The following is a 17088-nucleotide window of genomic DNA, read 5'->3' as shown; positions in this document are numbered from 1 at the left end:
AATTCATGGATAAAATTTTCAGTAGGAATTTCAGTGCCACAATAAAGAGTAGTTGTTAAACACAAACGTTGGCATGCTGATCTCATATATCATTGTGGTCCTTATGCTTTAGGAAAATTATTTCTGAAAAGTACAAGATTGGGAAGAAATTCAGAGTTAAGAATTTGAATCCAAACTCTCATTTGACATTCAAACTCCTCAACTTTCTTTCTGATATTTTGGTAAAGTTACTAAAAATCCTTATTTTTTTCATCTTCTCATCTGTGTAATGATGATAATAATGATAAATACCATCTGTTAGAATAATTCTAAAAATTAAATTTGCAAAATACATGATATGGCATTTTCCATACTGTCAACATTCTACAAATGCTAACAGCTGCTGATGCCAACCCTTCCTGTCCTAGTCTTAGGACAATTCATCATTCACACTAAAATAAATGCCTAAAAACTTTATATCTTATGATTTTGGATGTTTCGTGTATCATCTGTCTTTCCTATGGCAAACCCAGACGTAGATTTGCCTGGAGTTATAAGATATCTAAAAACACACATAATAATTCTAAGATATTTGTTGCTTAGATACAATAGTTACTCCATTTACATAATAAATCCAATGTTTATATCCCTTCAACATTTGATTTTAAAATCCTAACTCCAAAAGTAGCTGTATTCAGATTTGAGACACAAGGAAATTATCTAGGCCCTAATGGTAGTTTCTTCATAAATGGTGTTTGTACTCTTGTCAAATGTCTCATAGGACTCCCCTGTATCTTCTTTCATATAAATAAACAAGTAGATTGCAATCTGGGAACCAAGATACAAATTCTTACCAAAAGAAAATCTATCAATGCCTTGATATGCTTTTGCAACATTTGTGATCAATCTGAATAGCAGCCAAATGATGTGGGATCCCCCTCTGTTTGCTGTGAATATTTTTTATGACCATTAGTTAATGAATAAGGCTGTTTCCAACAATGGGTTAGCAGAGTAAAGCCGGGTGATAAATCTGAACAGCAATATAGAAAGTGAGTAGGAAGAGTCAGAGAGATGCCATGTACCTGCTGAAGAAGACAGGCACCAGAACTTTACCCAGTAAGCCATGGCCTCATGCAGATACACAGAATAATAGAAATGGGTTAATTTAAGATATAAGAGCTAGCTAACAAGAAACCTAAACTATTAGCCAGTCAGTGGTGTAATTAATATAGTTTTGTGCAAATATTTATATTGGGCAGCTGGGAAATTAGCAAGCAGTCTCTGTTTACAGACAATTGCTACTATAGAGCCTGAAATTGTTTGTATTAATGATTACATTTTGTTTATCAATATGAAAGAATGAATTAGTTTGAAGATTTTCCTCCTTCACAGACTCGTATATTTGAATGCTTAGTCATTAGGTAGTGGCACTATTTAGAAGAACTAGGAGGTGTGGCCTTTTCCGTGTAGGTGCAGCTTTGTTGGAGGAAGTATGTCACTAGGGGTGGGCTATGAGGTTTCAGAAGCCAGGCCCAGTGACTTTCTCTTCCTGCTGCCTTCAGATCCAGATATAGAACTGTCAACCATTTCCCTAGCATTATTTCTGCCTGCATGGTGCCATGCTTCCTGCTGTGATGAGAATGAACTAAATCTCTGAAACTGTAATCACTCCCCAAATAAATGATTTACTTTATAAAGTGTTGCTATGATCATTATGTCTCTTCATAGCAATAGAACACTGACCAAAAAAATATTATTAAGGGTTCTTCACCCACAACTGAGTTTTAAACTTGGATTCAGTTTCCTGTTAGTTAACTAGATTGTTGACTTTCTCCAAAAGGTTACTAGCTTTATCAGGTAGAATACTATGCTAAGTGCTGAGGGCATAGCAGGGATCGAAATATACATGGTTCCTACTAGCATGGACTTTATAGTTACACTCCTGTTTTACCTTCATATATCCATCCAGGAGTACTCATTTAACTCTTAGGTAAGAACCCGGAATGCAAGTGTCCCAGACAGTACAGACAAGATAGACAAGAGTAATCAGATTAGTCATCTGGAATACAAAAATTTATCACTTATAATGTTTTCTAAATGGCAAAATTGATGATTTTGAAGATCTTGTAACATATTCTCATGGTTACTAAGTTACTCTGTGGTACATTAATAACAGAATATGATTTGAAGTATTGGCCTTCTAAATTTCAAACTTTAAACATACATGATGATGACTAAAACCCAAATTTAAAATATCACTGCAATCTGACAGTGACATTCCATCAAATCAGTTCCTTCCTGGAATCAATTTAGCTGACATCTGGTAAAGAACTAATTTATGCTCATAGATAAATTGTTGTTTTTTTCAAGTTAGATTAGACTGCCAGGGGATTTTTCTCTAGTCTATTATTAATGAGCCACACTTTAGCTTACATGCTCCTTAAAAGTGAGTAATTACATTATTATAGCATGTTTTCCTTTGTCTTGCAACACTTACAGTGAGTGTTTTGACACTTGGAAAGTCATGTTTTCAAGGAATTTTATGAGAGAAAAATATTTTAAAGCTGAGATTGTGAGAGACAAAGAGTTTATACAACACAAAAGTGATACAAATTCTAATGTAATATAGAAAGCTTGAAATTATATTACAAGTTATACTTTTAACTGGTTTTGAGCACTGTCCCCAAACTAGTCTTTATGTATTTACTTCTTTCTTATGTCCTAATCAATTCTGCACACTAATGCTAGACTATTTCCTAAAATATCCCTTCTATTCCACCACTTTTCATGTCAAAACACTTTAGTATATGACTGATGTATAAATGTACTGAAAATAAATTCTTGAATAGCAATTTTAGATTATACATTGTTTGCTTCCATTTTCTTTATCTTCTTAGCCCTTCAAAGAACTAGATCAGTCAGTATAGTTCTTATTTCCATTTTTCAAATTAGTGACATAGATGGTTAAGGATTATTAAAAGGCAAGGTATATGCCCAAATACCTAAATAGGAGATGCACCACTTACTTAGTATGGGAACAGAAATGTAGGCATTGAAACTTTCTCTGGAGGATGCATTGTGTGGAATAAAAACAATAATTAACAATCAACAATATCTAATTAGGTTCTGTATTATTAGAACTACACATTGTTGTCTACCCTAGATGTAGGAGCTTTTCTATAGTGCTTTATATATCAAGCCATGTTAACAAATTGGTCTGTTTTTCTCACTAAGTTCAAATAGGTTTTCCAGGTGGCCAATCTGCTATCTACACACATCACTAATTTTACAATACAGTGTAACCAGTCCTGTAAGTCATACAGGTAAACAACAGTGCATAAGATATCTCAGAGAATCTCATTGCAAGTGCATGTTCAGATAACAACACAGGGTATAAATTCTAGCCCTGTTTGTTTCAAGACTCAGATTTCTGTCATTCTACATAACTAGTTAATTTTTTCCATTAAATATTTAATTTATGATTTCCAGTACTCCACAAAGTTCATAAACCTGTTGCAATTAGTTTGTTTTTCCTTTTCATAACCCAACAGGTGTTCAAATAATTTTAAAAACAGAAATATAATTGTTATGCTTAATATAAACTAGGAGAAAACTTATTTTTGTAGCAGAATTTTGAGTAGTTACTACTATGCTTTAATAAAAGTTGAACTATTATAAATTAGAGAAATCAGAAGAATAATGTGAAAGATGCCACTACTTAGTGACTACATTAATTTGTATAGATAGTCATATATGTACTTTCTATTTCTCAATATTTGGATTTGTATTTTTACTACATTTTAAATTGTGAAAACTAAACAAACCAGAGGCTAGTCATTTTAAGGACATTTTCACAAGCCTTTAAATGTAAGAAATTATGATGGCTGGAAATAGGTTTCTGTGGATTAATTGCTTGACCTATGTGCATGAACACCAAATGGGGATCCTTAACCTAAGGAAAGTTGTTGATAAATCTCAACATCCATGAGGACCACAGAGTAAAAGAGTCAAGATAAACAGCTAGCTAAATTAGCAACCTAAATACTCAAAGCAGCAAGAGTCCCTAGACGAAGAAGCAAAAATAGAGATTGATTGATCAAATCACTTGATATAAACCTGTAACCTGCATGCATACCTATACACTTATATATTATACAAGAGAGATAAACAACACACTTATATACACAAAGAGACACACAACACACGTGTATACACACAGACATTCCCCATAAATAACTAAGATATCATCCAAGTCCTTAGTACATGAGAGTTATCTTGTAAACTTTCTTTGATGTCTTGTAATATTCTTATCCAAATCTAAATTTCATGTTAATTTGGGGTATATAAGAGTCACAACACCTCTTATAATAGGTCAATTAACAATTCCAAGGCTTATTCACAAAGAGTCTCATCATTGTTATCAAGTTCATAATACACATGACTCATCCTCTACTAACACTCCTTAGTAGTTACCTGTCATCCCATCAACAAGATTTCTCGTCATAGAAATTTTAAAAGAAAATGTATCCAAAATATTCACTTTCTTGTTTATCTTAGTTACCTCTCCTTTATTTGGAAATTCGCATCAACATTAGGTATCCTCCAAGGAAATGAAAAATGTTAAATGGGGTTCATCTTTTCAGTATAGTGATACTATTGCTATTGACATCTCCTAATGTCTTCCTTCACTTCTACCTCTGCTATGGAAGAGTTTTTAAAAGGGCTACTCTTTTCAGGTGAGGAAAGAAAACTGGATCTACACCAAAGAGAATAATTTGGAGATTAATAGAAATTTATAATAAATTCACATATATAAATAAAATCACATATATCAGTAGTGGTTGTGGATAAAAATACGATTAAATTAAATTTCTGTTCTTGGAGGAAAAACTTAAAAATTTACAAATTATGGCTTGATACGTTTGTTTTGAGATCTAAATCTGTTTTTATTGTATGTGCATGTGGATGCATATGTTTGCATGCAGATGTATGTAGTGGGGTGCACATGTAAGCACAAACATGATGAGACCAGAGGACATCCTTAGGTATAATTCTTCATCAACAATCACTTTTGGTTTTAAAATGTAGTTTTCACTAGCCTTGAATTTGCTGACTGGACTAGGATGCTGGCTAGTGAATGCTTCTCCATCACCAATACTAGAATTTTAGGTGCTTTCTCTCACAATCACTTTGTTGATGCATGATTAATTAAAAACTCAGAGAGAGAAATTGGGGTTCAACCTAAAGGTCAGAAAAGCAAAACAGCTAGTCACTGGCTCTTACTTCTTCCTCAGTCTGAAATGGCGATCCTGCCTCCAGGGATCTCAGAATGAGACTTTGCCTGAGAGCTGTCTCCTCCCATTTTATAATCATCTCTAGTTCTGGGTTTTAAGGAATGCAACAATACTGCCTGGTTTCTATGGCAAATTAATGTGGCTACTGGGATTAAAGGTGTGTGTCATTGTTGCCCTGTCTGTAAGGCTGGCCTTTGTAGCTGTTTGATATTCTGAACCCTCAGGCAACCTTTATTTGTTAAAACACAAATGAAATGCCACTACACTTTCTTTACATGAGTTCTGAGTATAGAACATGGATTCTTTTGCTTCCTTTTATCGTTTAGATTTTATTGGTGTAAGGAAGAAAGATTCTGATTTATTTAAGTAAGTATAAAAGTGTCTTTACTTTGCTACATATAGATGAAATTTTATATCAAAAAGGTCAAACTAACAAATATTCACATTTGCTATGTGCTGATAAAAGTTGAAGATGTTAGTTATACAAATATACAATGAATTTAAGGAGTGAAAGTATGTTCATGTAATTTTTATTTGCTGTGGATTTCTTCACATGCACAGTACTACTTGATCTTGAGTTTAAATAGCTGAGTACATTTGTGCATAACTATGAGTAGACTATGATAAATAAAGATGGAGAGAATATTCAGAGTTGTAAATAAGATTGGAAAATCCAAACACTTAAGGTCTTGGTGTCCCTTAAATATTACTTGAAAAAGTTTTAACATTAAAAAATATATCCTTCTAAAATGTTCAACCATCACAGAAACATCACTATTTAATAAGTTATCACATGAAATAATCTTTTCAATGAAATCAGGACAACACCAAAAGTGCACAGATTATGATCCTCAGATTACATTTCATCTAAAGCAACTTTGAAGTTCAAAGCCTGCTTCACCAGCATGTTCATGCAGCTCATGCAAGTACCCATAGTGGTAGGTTGTGATTAGCACCATACAGCTGACTTTAAATTGATAGTGATTAATAATCAGGTGATAATACTCAAGCTATCAAAATCACATGAAATGACCTAAGAAACAAGCTAAACAGGTCAACCAGAAATTCATATAAGATTAATGCAGCCCATTCTTACCTGGGCAAGTTTTAAGCCTAAAGGGTTGAACTCTGCAAGCTTTTTGTACATTTTAGTAAGACAATTCAACAGGGCATCAGAATTTCTCAGTTGGGGATTGAAGACTTCCAAGTTTAAAAACAGCTCTGAAGTCATGAAGCCAACTATAGGATATTTGAAAAGAGAAAGATGAAGGAACAGCAGAAGAGTAACTGAATCCTAGTTTCTGAGAATCCATTGTTACCAAGAGGAAAAGAAGTAGGCCAATTACAGGCAGAATGTTCCTGCTCGCTTGGGTTTTCTTTCCCATTCTTCTACCCCACTCATTCTTGCTCTGCTCCTTGTTGTCAGGTATACCACATTCTATTATCACAGAAAGAATGAAATCTAGAGTATTCACTTTTAAAAGTCAGGATAAGGTTCATGTAACCTTTTTCTGAATTCATTCAGGCATCGTGGCTGTGAACAGCATTCCAGACAAGATAGATTGTTAGAAACTGCAGACAAGCTATGGGGATGAACAGCCTAATTATATCATGATGAAAAATCTCAAAAAGATTTTCTTCTTAGCATGAACTAAAGGGCAGCATAACCATTTGTTTTTTTTCTTTTACTTTCAAATATAGAAACAGTCTAAAAGTTTACAAAAGAGAAAACAAATAACAATAAGGAGGTAGAGATGATAAATAGGGCACAACTATGCCCAAAGAAATGGATATCAACACAACCTTTGGATAACATGAATATTTCAATGAAGCATCAAAAATTGCTACATTTATAATACTTGGCTACTTTAGGCAGGCATATAAACTTCAATTTCCATTTGTTTATGGACCCATTGGGGAATGACTGGGAAGGTGAGGGAAAGAGATTGAGCACACACAGAAAGGGTCATTCTATCTACATGACTGTAGAACTCCTCTGTTTGACACTATTTGATGAGCATTTACATGAGATACAGTATCTTCACATCCTTTGCCAGTCAAAGAGGCATAGCCACATACTTTTTCCCCAAGTTTCTTTCTCATCAATTTTCCACTCATACTCTTTTCAAATATCTGTTCATCCAGCCAATCCATTGGCTGAAGGCCGTTAATCAGTAAACAATCATTCATCTTGGAAGCTCTCCTTTGAGCAAAGTTTGTATGTTGTCTGAATTTTTCACCATTGTGAAGATCTCACTTCACCAGTGTATTTCAAGTGTGTTCCAGAAAGAAGGTGCAATGTGGTAGCTGTCCATACCCGAGTGGCACTGGTATAGTGTGCAGAATATCGGCAAATCAGGTACTAACCATTTCCTCCTCTGTGATCTGATCATAAGGTACATACTGTGAGGCAATGGGTAAATGCTTGGGGGAAGAAAGAATTGTAACTGGAATAGAAACCAAAAGGATCTAGGCAATTCCTTTACATAATTTTCTTGGGCCCTCAGGACCTGCTCAGGCCCAATCCAATTCCATTTATACTACTTTGATTTGATAATGCATTGCTGCTGTGACCATCCTACTTTATGACTTGCTGGGTTAGATAATACCTAGCTCATGTTGGATAGCTCAACTCGTGTTATGCTCAGTTTCTACTAAGGCCCAATAGCAGGCCAAAAGCTGCTTCTCAAAATGAGAATATTTGTCTATAGGTGATGGTAGATCCTTGCTTCAAAATCACAAGAGTCTCCCTTGTGGTTCACATATAGAAGCCTGACAAAGGCTCAAACAACATTTCTATTTGCCAGCAATACCTCAAGAACCATCTGGTCTGCTGCATCATATGGTCCAATTGGTAGAGCAGCCTGCACAGCAGTCTTGAAGAGCCTTGTTGCATTCCAGACCCCACTCAAAGTTAGCTTTCTGAGTCACTTGGTACATTGACAGGAGTAACACAGCCAAAACAAAAAATGTGTTGCCTCCAGAATACACTAAGATTTGTACTTCTTTCATGGTGGTGGAGGGGCCTAGGTACAATAACTTATCCTTAACTTTGGAAGGAATATCTCTTCATGCATCATACCACTGGATTGCTAGTAATTTCCCTGATGTTGAAGGCCCCTGAATTTTGATTTTGATGTGTGTATGTGTTACCAACAATTCAAAAGTAGTTGATACCTCCTACTCCCTTGCTCAAATAAGAATAATCTCAACAATATTGTAGAAATGTGTAGTATTTTGTGAAGATCCCGTCTAACTAATTTATGACAAAGAACTGGAGAGTTAGTATATGCTGGAGGTAAAACTGGAAAGGTATACTACTGGTTTGCAAACTGAAAATGAATTGCTTCTGGTTGTCTTTATGGACAGGTACTGAGAATACGAAATTTTCCAGGTCAATAGCTGCATATCACATACCACATCTGGCACAGAAGCTGAAATAGGCACCACTGTATGTTTAAGTTTTCAATAGTCAATTATTGTTCTCCACAATCCATTTGTCTTCTTCACAGGCAAGATAGTAGAGTAAAAGGGAGAGGGAACCACCACCCGTACATCATGCAGGTCCTTGATGGTGGCACTAATTTCTGTAAGTTCTTCAAGGATGCAATATTTTTGCTTCACTATTTTCTGTGATAAATGCAACTTCTATGGCTTGCATTTGGTCTTTCTAGCCATAATAGCCCTCACTTAGCAGGTTCAGGGAACGAAAGTGGGAATTGTGCTGACTTTTAAGTATATCTATCCCAGTTACACATACTGGAACTGGGGAAGTGACCACAACATGAGTTCAGAAATTAACGGGATACACTGAATATGACTTTAGCTAAACTGCCCCTAACCTCCATAAGCCCCCACTTTATCTGGCATGCTACGATGCTGTTTGGAGTCTCCTGGACCTGGTGTCGATTCACAATCAATATCTAATAGACACCAGAAAGTCTGCTTGTTTCCTTTTTCCCAGTTTACAGTTACATAGGTCCCGCTGGGGAAGGATGGGAGAAAGGCTAACAATAATATTCTTGGGTATTTTAGCAAGGTCTTTCTGCAGGCCAAACTGGTTCCCCTTCATTCAAGGGTATTGGGTCTGTAAACTGGTTAAAGTCTAGAAATTAGTTAATGTGACAAGATTTCCTAAGGCTACAATCCAATGTAGCCATTCTTTCATGAGTTTGAGAATCTTCCTGTTTATATAGATCAGACAGAAACATAACAGGATTATCTAATTCAATGTCGCCACTTGGCCCAGTTAAATAGAACAGCATCAGCTCAAACTCTAAGGTCTGACTGTCTCACCATTTGTGTGTTATAGGATTAGGGAATGGGATGTCTTCTGGGCTGTGCCATTGTGGAGAATCAGGTTTTATAAATGTACCTACTCTAGCATTGTAATTGTCCTGAACCTTAAAATAACTTCAACAGTAAGCCAAGGATTATCAAGCACCTCCAGCTCCTTTTCGGTGAACTATCTATGACAAATGCTTCAGCAAATCAATCAAACTTTGACACATTTTTTAAGCTCTGTGAACTTTCATGCAAAACCTAGAAACTTCTTCAGTGGCCCCACATTATTAAACTAAGCCTGATCCAATTTTATGTTTCTTTCATTATTATCCCACGCCCTTATAATTCATTCCCACGTATATTCCCCAGACATCTTCTTAAATGAATTAGCAAACTCATTAAGCTTTTTAATAGTGCAACACATTTTCATGGGCTACATGCTCTACCTCTTCTCTAGAAGTCTATTTAGCTTTAAGTCTTGTTACAGGTCTAAAAGCAAATATTTGTGGGCCCTGAGGAATATCAGTATTGTCTTGCCTGACATCTCCTTCAGAGAAAGTTGCTACAGACTCTAAAACAAAAACACAGAAGGATCAATTTCCTCATGCAAAGACAGAGAAATCAGTACTGAAGGCGTGAGGTGGGGATGTATCTTCTACTAAGAGTAGAAAGAGTACTTCCTCGGGTAAGATAAATCCTTCAGAATCTGTGTTCAAAGACTAGTGTATAGTCTTGAGAGGGTAGAATTGACTTCTGTGTATGCAATTGCTTAATTATTCACACTCTCTCATGGGAGTAAGGGAAATACTGTTTGTCCTTGGGCAGATACTTGAATTACAGGATATCCAGAGGGCTGTTACAGCTCTATGCCATCACTGGTCTCTTAATGGTTGTCTTCTCACCAGGTTCTCCAATAACGGAGTGACAAATCTAGTCTTGAGTTAGTGGGTGGGACTCTATCTATATAACGGCTGTGAACTGGACACAGTTGATATATTGAGTGGGAGCAGCATGCTAGTGAAACATATCAAATATTAGGGTGACAGCCATTCTGTGAGGTATCACGGTAACACTCATTCTCAGGAAAAATTTTGGTAGAAGATTCATGAAACATATGGAACATAACACTTCTAATGATAGAGGTGGAAAGCTTTGCTGAAGGCTGAGTAGAGACAGAGCTCATGAACCCTGGAGCACAGAATATTTACGAGCAGGATAAAAATATAGGGACTTAGTTCAAGAGTTATCAGATGGCTCCAAGTTATCCTAGAAGAGAAAGAGACAAGGACCACCATGGCCAGACACTTGTTCTAAATTCTCTTCTGTCCCATGTTCCTGAAAATCCCTGGATCATTTGAAAACCTTTTACTCATTTATCACAGCCTTATCTGACAGGAATGTCAAAAGACATAAAACCAGCACAGCTCTTTGACAAAGATCCAACAAAGCTGAGCCTCATGATGGCCATTGTGTCTCTTTTGTTGTTGTTGTTGTTATTATTATTATTATTTTAAAATGAACTTTTCTCATTTGACATACCAATTCCAGTTCCTACTCCCTCCCCTACTCCCAGATCCTCCCACTTTCCCCCCACTCCACCCCCTATCCACTTCTAAATGAGGGTAAGCCTTCCCATAAGGAATCAATAAAGTCTAACACATCAATTTGCAGCAGAACCAAGTTCCTCCTCCCTATATTTAGGCTGAGCAAAGTATCCCTCTGGATAGAATGTGGTCCAAAAATGAGTTAAAGTACTAAGGATAAATTCTGGTTCCATTGTCTGTGGCCCCACAGACTTCCCAAGCCACACAATTGTTGCCCACGTCCAAAGGGCCGAGTTTGGTCCTATACAGGGTCCCCCACTGTCAGTATGGAGTCAGAGAGCTCTCTCTACTACAGGTCAGTTCTTTCTGTCATATCCCCATCACAGTCTTGACCTCTTTGCTTATACCATTGCTCCTCCTGCTCTTTGACTGGTCTCTGGAAGATAAGCCCAGTTTTTCAATGTGGATCTCTGCATCTGCTTCTGTCAGCTGCTGGATGAAGGTTCTATGATGACAATTTAGGTAGTCATCAATCTGATTATAGGGGAAGGCCAGTTAAGGCACCCTCTCCACTATTACTTAGGGTCTTAGCTTGAGTCATCCTAGGAATTTTCTTGGGGACCAGTTTCACACTAGTCCCTTAAGGTCTCCGTCAATCAAAATATCTCTTTCCTTGCTCTCTCTCCATCTCAACCATCCCATTCCCTCATGATCTCCTCCTTCCTCCCTTTCTCCCCTTCCCTTCCCTTTCTTTTCTTCCCCTCCCTGTCAACCCTCCCTTCTCTACTCACCACATTCCCAATTTTCTCAGGAGATCATGTTTGTGTCTATTTCCCTTTCACGTGGGGATCCACATATGTTTCTTAGGGTTCTCCTTGTTACCTAGCCTCTCTGCGGTTATTGACTATAGGCTGTTTATCCTTTGCTTTAAGTCTAATATCCACATATGAGTGAGTACATGCCATGTTTATACTCACTGGGACTGTGTTATCTCACTCAGGGTGGGTTTTTTTTTACTAGTTCCACTCTCTTGCATGCAAATCTCAAGATGTCATTGTTTTTTTTTTTTTTTTTAACTGCTGAGCAGTACTCTATTGTATTTATTCATTCTGTAGTTGAGGGGCATTTAGGTTGTTTCCAGGTTATGGCTATTATGAATAATGTTACTAGGAACACAGCTGAGCAAATATCCTTGTAGTATGATTGTGCATCCTTTGAGTATATGAACAAGAGAGATATTACTGGGTCTTGAGGTAGATTGATTCCCTATTTTCTGAGAAATGACCATACTTATTTCCAAAGAGAGTGTACAAGTTTGCACCCCCACCAGCAATGGAGGAGTGTTCCCTTTATTCCACATCCTCTCCAGCATAAGATATCTTTGCTGTTTTTGATTTTAGCCATTCCAACTATTGTAAAATGGTATCTCAAAGTCATTTTGATTTGCCTTTCCCTGATGGTGTCTTTTGGCCATTTAAGATTATTCTGTTGAGATTCAAGCCCCATTTTTTTTAATTGGATTGTTTGGTATTTTAATGTCTTGTTTTCTGACATATTTATATAATTTGGGATCATCTCTGGCCAACATGGAGTTGGCAGAGATCTTTTCACATTCAGTAGGTACCATTTTGTCTAACTGACTGTGAACTTTGCTTTACAGAAGCTTCTCAGTTTCAGGAGGTCCAATTTATTAATTGTTATTCCCAGTGTCTGTGCTGCTGATGGGATATTTAGGAAGTGATCTCCTGTGCCCATGCTTTGAAGGCTACCTCCCACTTTCTCTTCTGAAGGTTCATTGTGATCAGATTTATATTGAGGTCTTTAATCCATTTAGACTTTAGTTTTGTGTATGCAGTTAGATATAGATCTATTTGCATTCTTCTATATGCTGACATTCATTTACGCCAGCACCATTTGTTGAAGATGTTTTCTAATATTTCTATTGTATAATTTTAGCTTTCTTGTCAAAAACCAGATGTTCATAGGTGTGTAGATTAACATCGGGGCCTTCAATCTGATTCCATTGTTCCACCTGTCTGTTTTTTGTACCAATATCAAGCTCTTTTCATTACTGTATCTCTATAGTAGAACTTAATGTCAGGAATGGTGATGCCTCCGGAAGTTCCTTTCTTTACAGGATTGTTTTGGCTATCCTGCATTTTTTTGTTTTTTCCATATAGAGTTGAGAATTGTTTTTTTTTTTTTTTTAGGTCTGTGAAAAAATTGTGTTTGGATTTTGATGGGGATTGCATTGAATCTGTAGAATACTTTTACTAAGATTTCCATTTGCAGTATGTTGATCCTACCTATCCAAAAGCATGGGAGATCTTTCCATTTTCTGAAATATTTAATTTCTTTCTTCAAAGGTTTAAAATTCTTTCACACAAATCATTCACTTATTTGGTCAGTGTTACCCCAAGATATGTTACATTATTTGTGGCTATTGTAAAGGGTGATGTTTCTCTGATTTCTTTCTCAGGCCTTTTATCACTTGTATATACAAGGACTACTGATTTTTTTAGTTGATCTTGTATCCTGCCACATTATCAGCTTAGGATTTCCATGGTAGAATTTTTGTGGTCATTTATAGGTACTATAATATCATCTGCAAATAGTGAAAGTTTGACTTCTTGCTTCCCAATTTGTATCCACTTGATCTCCTTTTGTTGTCTGATTGCTCTAGCTAGAACTTCTGGTACTATATTGAATAGATATCGAGAGAGTAGACAGCTTTGTATTGTTTTTGATTTGGACCAATTGCTTTGGATTTTTCTCCATTTAATTTAATATTGGCTGTCAGTTTGCTGTATGCTTTTATTATATTTAGATATGTTTCTTATATCCCTGATCTCTCCAAGACCTTTATCATGAATGGGTTTTGGATTTTGTCAAAAGCTTTTTCACCATTGAATGAGATGATCTTATGCTTTTTTTCTTAGTTTTTTTTCAGTTTATTTATGTTGGATTACATTGACATATTTTCATATGCTGAGCCATCCCTGCATCTCTGGGATGAAACTTTATCATGGTGGATAATTTTTTAAGTGCTCTTGGATTTGGTTTGCCAGTATTTTATTGAGTATTTTTGCATCAATGTTCATGGTGGAGATTGGTCTGTAATTCTCTTTATTAGATGAGTTTTGTGTGGTTTGGGTATCAGGATAACTGCAAAAAGTGTTTGTTGATGCTCCTTTCTACTTCATGGAACAATTTGAGAAACATAAGTATTAGCTCTTCTTTGATGTTCTTGTAGAATTCTGTGCTGAAACCATCTGGCGTTGGGCTTTTTTGAGGGGGGTTGGGAGACTTTTAATAACTTTTTCTATTTTCTTAGTGGTTATAGGTCCATTTAAATTGTTTACCTGATCTTGATTTAATTTTGGTATGTGATATCTATCCAAAGAAATGTCCATTTCTTTTAGATTTTCCAATTTTATGGAGTACAGGTTTTCAAAGTTTGACCTAATTCTTTGGATTTCCTCAATGTCTGTGGTTATGTTCCCCTTTTCATTCTTGATTTTGTTAATTTAGATAGTCTTGCTTGGCCTTTTGGTTAGTTTGGATAAGTGTTTGTCTATCTTGTTGATTTTCTCAAAGAACCAGCTCTTCGTTTCATTGATTCTTTGAATTGATTTCTTTTATTTCTATCTTACTGATTTTAACCTTCAATTTGATTATTCCTGGTGTCTTCTCCCTCTTGGGCATGTCTGCTTCTTTTTATTCTAGAGTTTTCAAGTGTTCTATTAAGTGAAAACTGTGAGATTTCTCCATTTTATTTATGTGGGCCCTTAGCACTATGAACTATCCTCTTAGCACTGCTTCCATAGCTTCCCATGAATGTGGGTATGTTGTGCATTCATTTTCATTGACGTGTAGGAAATATTTGATTAATTTATTTCTTTCTTGACCCAGTGATGATTCAGTTGAGCATTGTTCAGTTTCCAAGTGTTTGTAGATTTTCTGCAATTAGTGATATTTTTGATTTCTATCTTTAGGCCATGATGATCCAAGAAGATACAGGGGCTGCTCCAATTTTTGTATCTGTTGAGGTTCACTTTGTTATCCAAGTACATGGTCAGTTTTAGAGAAGGTTCCATGAAGTGCTGAGACAAAGATATATATATATATAGTGTTTGAGTGAAATGTCCTATAGATGTCTGTTAAGTCCATTTGAGTAATGATATCGGTTAGTTCTTTCATTTCTCTGTTAAGTTTCTGATTAGCAGACCTGTTCATTGGCAAGAGATGGGTTATGAAGTCTCCTACTATTACTGTGTGGGGTTTGATGTACAATTTAAGCTTTAGTAATGTTTCTTTCATATATGTGGGTGCTTTTGCATTTGGGGCATAGATATTCAGAATTGAGAATTCATCTTGATGGATTGTTCCTGTTTTGAGTATGAAGTGTCCTTCCCCATCTCTCTTGATTGATTTCTGTTTGAAGTCTATTTTGTTAGATATGAGAATAGCTACACCTACTTGTTTCTCAGGTCCATTTGATTAGAATTTTTTTCCCAACCCTTTACTCTGAAGTAATGTCTGTCTTTGAAGTTGAAGTGTGTTTCTATCATTCAGCAGAAGGATGGATCCTATTTTCATATCAATTCTTTTAACCTGTCTCTTATTATCAGTGAACTGAGTCCACATAGGTCCAGTGGGCTACAAGAGTTGGCCACAGATCAGATCATAGGGCTCTTCCCACTATATATTCAGTTATTTATGTAGCATATACAGCGGTAAAGTTAGTTTAGCTAAAGTTACCTCTGCCTTATACAGAGACTTATGTTGATGGGCAAAGAAAGATCCAGAAAAATGGTAAAAGAATTAAATTTCAGTACCTCCTTTCTTAGAAAAGTTTGCTCATGGAGAGTCACTGTGATGTCATATGATCAAAGAACAAAAGAATGCCTAGATTAGACATATAAAAAATTCCATAAATATATAAAATCTAAGCATTGTATTATGCCAGAATTTGAATAATAACTGTAGCAGCTTTGTCTGGGGATTTTTCCTGGGCACTCTATTAAGAATTAATAATACACTACTTGAGGCATGGCAAACTGCGCAGGCTGGCTTGGAGGTTTTGTTTTGGTCTAGCATCCTTGTACAAATTTTACAAACCTGAGAACAGCTAAGCCTCTAGATTCTTAAAAATTGGGTTATGGAGTTGAGAAATAAAATTGTTATATAATATAACTGTTTATCTGTACTGATTAAACTTGAGGGAAACTGACTCTAAAAGATAACTGTTCTGTCACAGCTTATCAACAATGACTAAAAGATATACAAGAGGAGTGAAACAGATGTCACAAACCAAAAATGTTTTGGATCTATGTTTTGGAGCAACAGGAATCTATCCATACTTACTAAATTCTGTATAAATAAAGAAGTACTCTGAGTGTTAGTCAATCAGGCTGAAAGATTCTCCTGACCATCATGCCTGGCTCATTCCTTCCTATGCCTGTTCCTTACCTCCACTTTGGGACCTGTTAACCATGGGGGCTGGCCTCTGCATCTGGCATACATATAGGGACTCATTTTGTTGTACTAGTCTAAAAATTTGATGTTAAATCATCACTATTTATTTTATTTAAATTTATTCTATATGGATGGGTATTTTTGCTTACATGTATGTTTGTGTACTGTGTGAAAGAGCAGTACCAATGCAGAACAGAAGAGAGTTTTAGGGCCCCTGGGATTGGAGTTATAGATGCTTGTGAGCCACCATGTCAATGCTCTGAATTGAACCTGAGTACTCTGGAAAAACATCATTCAGTTCTACTGCTGTTATCCATTGAGCCTTCTCTCTAGCCTTGAAGCATTGTTTCTTTAAGGTTGTACAGTTTTTACCTTGTCCATTGATCAGTAAATTCATGGCTCAATGGTTTTGGAGTATAACAACTGCAAGTGAATACAGTTTACGATATATTTGAAAGTTCGTATTTCAGTTTAGTTATTTGGTTAGTAAGTTCTAGGGATAATGTTCG

Source organism: Alexandromys fortis, unplaced genomic scaffold (genome assembly GCF_014885135.2).
Source record: "Alexandromys fortis isolate MF-2015 unplaced genomic scaffold, M_Fortis_MF-2015_v1.1 scaffold_224, whole genome shotgun sequence".
NCBI classification, from domain to species: domain Eukaryota; kingdom Metazoa; phylum Chordata; class Mammalia; order Rodentia; family Cricetidae; genus Alexandromys; species Alexandromys fortis.
The sequence above is the reverse complement of the archived record's forward strand: the minus strand, read 5'-3'. Positions refer to the sequence as shown.